Below are 3,628 nucleotides of genomic sequence, written 5' to 3'. Positions count from 1 at the left end.
ACAAGAAAACACAAAAAGACAGTCCTAAATCAAGGAATTGATACACACACAAAATGAGAAACTTAACTGAAAGACAGAAATTATAAAAAAAGAAGTAAACAGAAATTCTGGAGCTTGGAAACTACAGGGAATAAAGTGAAAAATGCCCTAGGGAGCAACAGGAGACTTGATCAAGTAGAAGAAAAAGACCTTGAGAAGTCAAAAACAGGTCACTGGAAATTATCCATTCAGAAGAAAACAAAGGAAATAAAAGAATGGACAGAGGGGGAAGAAAGAATACATGAACCATGGGAGACAACTAAAAGAAACAATCTACAGTTACTGAAGTCCCAGAAAGAGAAGAGAGGAAGCTTATTTAAAATATTAATTCTTGAGAACTTCCCAAAGCTATGGAGAGGTTCGGACATCCAAGTTCAAGAAATTCATAGTTTCCAAAAAAATTCTATTTCAAGATAGCACTGGATTCCCAGATGGCTCAGTGGTAAAGAATCCACCTGCCAATGCAGGAGACTCAGGTTCAATCCCTGGGTTGGGAAGATCCCTTGGAGAAGGAAATGGCAATCCACTCTAGTATTCTTGTCTGGGAAATCCCATGGACAGAGGAACCTGGTGGGCTGTAGTTCATGGAGTCACAAAGAGTCAGACACGACTGAGCATGCATGGCAGGGGGAAGAGAGCATTAATAAAAATCAAAGAAAGAATTTTAGAAGCAGCAAAAGAAAAATTCCTCATATGTAGGGAAAATGTGATAAGGCTTCAATTAGATTTCTCAGCTGAAACTCTGCAATCTGCAGACGGCAAAATAACATACTCAAAATGCAGAAAGGGAAGAAGGTCCAACCAAGAATACTTTACCCAGAAAATATGTACTTCAGAAAAAAAAGAGAAAGACTTTCCCAGACAAACAAAAGCTGAGGGAGTTCATCACCACTAGTCCTGCTTCACAAGAAGCGTAGAAATACTTCTTCAAGCTGAAATGAACAGACGCTAATCACTAACGTGAAAATGTAAAACCCACTGGTAAAGGTGAGCATACAGCTGAATTCTAAAGCTGCAATGCTGAGTATGAAAACACAGCTGGATCGAAGGTGAAGGGATAGGCAGTGACAACGGCTGGACTAAGCAGGCCACCTGCAGAGGTAGAGATGGGTTGGCAAGGAGGGATATCACTGTGAAGATTGAGAGACAAAAGGCAAGACAAACAAACCAGAAACCCAAATAGTAGTTCATGCATGGGGTTTGTAAGGAAGGAGACAACTGTCCCTACTCACACGACCTCTCTGACAGCCCATATGGTAGTGTGCCGTCATTTTCAGTGAGGGTACTGTATTTACAGAGACCACTCCTGATATGAACATAGCAAGCCACTGAAACAGGAAGAAGCAACTGCTACAGATCTAACTGTAGAGTCATCCCTTGCTGCTTCCTGGAGTCTCTCATCATTTGGACCAACCGTTGAAATGAATATGGGAGAGGCTGAGTCAAGAAATTCGAAGCTTGCAACTGTAGGAGCTGGTTCAGAAGACTGAGTGAACACCATCGATTTGTTCCAGGGCAACCCTACTGTGGCCAGACTGCCCCTTCCTCCACTGAAGCCCCTCTGCAGGGCTCAGTGACCAAGGAAGACTTGGAGAAGTTGCAAAGTGCAGTGGAGACCAAGAAGCAGCTCTCGCCCTATGCCGCGGTGGGGAATTGCCACTATGGGGAGAACTGGGTGTATCTGCACAGAGACACGTGTGATAAGTGTGAGCTGCAGGTCCTCCACCCCATGGATGCTGCCCAGAGGTCACAGCATATAAAATCCTGCATCGAGGCCAATGAGAAGGACATGGCGCTCTTGTTCGCCGTGCAGCGCAGCAAGGACATGGTGTGTGGCATCTGCATGGAGGTGGTCTACGAGAAAGCCAACCCTGCGAGCGCCGCTTCGGGGTCCTCTCCAACTGCAACCATACCTACTGTCTCAAGTGTATTTGCAAGTGGAGGAGTGCTAAGCAATTTGAGAGCAAGATCGTCAAGTCCTACCCAGAATGCTGGATCACATCTGTCATTTCAAGTGAGTACTGGGTGAAGGAGAAAGAAGAGAAGCAGAAACTCGTTCAGAAATGCAAGGAGGCAATGAGCAACAAGGAGGGCAGGTATTCTGATGAAGGCCATGGGAGCTGCCCATTTGGAGGCAACTGTTTTTACAAGCTTGTGTACCCTGATGTGGAGAAGGAAATGGCAACCCATTCCAGTATTCTTGCCTGGAGAATCCCAGGGACAGAGGAGCCTGGTGGGCTGCTGTCAATGGGGTCAAACAGACTTGGCCACGACTGAAGCAACTTAGCAGCAGCAGCAGTACCCTGATGGCCGTAGAGAGGAGTCACAGAGACAAAAAGTGGGAACAGCAAGCAGATACTGGGCCCAACGAAGGAACCAGTTCTGGGAGCTCATCGAGGAATGACAGAACGGCAGCCCTTTTGACAACGAAGAGGAGGTTGTCACCTTTGAGCTGGGCAAGATGTGGCTTAGGCTTTTAACCGCAGGTGGGGACAACGACCTGACAGACACCGAAGATGAGTGGGACTTGTTTCACAATGAGCTGGAAGAGTTTTATGACTTGGATCTATAGCAGCTCAGCCGGGTGCGTGAACCGGTCTGCCTAGCCTCAGATGGTAGTAGGCCTCCGGGGTGGTGGCCGTGCCTGGGGCTGCTCTCCTAGGCAGGCATCTCAACTCCAGGTGCTGGAGTAGTCATTTTTACCCAAGGCCTGTCTTCTCAACCCCTCACCTTTCCCCGAGGAGTATGTTGCTTTCTCTGTTTAAAAAAGTTACAAAAATAAATCTGAAAGTTAGTTTTTTTTTATAACATGAATTTAACTGTCTAGACAGTTAGTGTAGGTTTGGCCCGTCACGTTTTCCACCAGATCCACACAGTTCGAGGGGAGTGTTTCTGGATTTCCAGGACTCATTGTTGAGGACCCTGGGTTCAGAAGCACTGGCCCCGGCTTTGGGGGTCCAGGAATTGGGGTGATGGGTGAAGGATGTGAACTGTAGCAAGAAGCTGCCTTCTGCTCTAAACTTGGGAGGTGGGTACTGGGTTTCTGAAGAAATCTGCACATCTGTGTTTTCTATCTGGTCCCTGTCCCGTCTTCCACCCCCCGCCCCTGTGCACTCATCCTGTGGTTTTGATCTCTTCTTTCATTGCACGCAAATAATACTACTGGGTAGCCAGAACCAGGTGTGAGTGTATTTGAGATTTTTACCATGTCTAGAGTGACAGGACGGAGAAGGCAATGGCAAGCCACTCCAGTACTCTTGCCTGGAAAATCCCATGGGTGGAGGAGCCTGGTGGGCTGCAGTCCGTGGGGTCGCTGGGGGTCGGACACGACTGAGTGACTTCACTTTCACTTTTCACTTTCACACATTGGAGAAGAAAATGGCAACCCACTCCAGTGTTCTTGCCTGGAGAATCCCAGGGACAGGGGAGCCTGGTGGGCTTCCGTCTATGGGGTCACACAGAGTCGGACACGACTGAAGTGACTTAGCAGCAGCAGCAGCAGCAAAGTGACAGGAAAATTGTAAAAGAACATGTATAAAAGACGGGAGGGGAAGAAAATAATGCAGAGTTGGAAACTGACTCTCCAAGG

The 3,628-nt window shown here is 47.3% G+C and overlaps 1 pseudogene; it reads left to right on the top strand.

The window, feature by feature from the left end:
* The first annotated feature begins 1,228 nt into the window (after positions 1–1,228).
* Positions 1,229–2,611, top strand: LOC129540045 (E3 ubiquitin-protein ligase makorin-1-like; annotated as a pseudogene).
* Positions 2,612–3,628: the final 1,017 nt, after the last annotated feature.

The sequence above is a fragment of the Moschus berezovskii genome, chromosome 11 (assembly GCF_049115385.1).
Source record: "Moschus berezovskii isolate FMDL1 chromosome 11, NW_MosBer_1.0, whole genome shotgun sequence".
Taxonomy (NCBI): Eukaryota; Metazoa; Chordata; class Mammalia; order Artiodactyla; family Moschidae; genus Moschus; species Moschus berezovskii.
The sequence above is the reverse complement of the archived record's forward strand: the minus strand, read 5'-3'. Positions and strand labels throughout refer to the sequence as shown.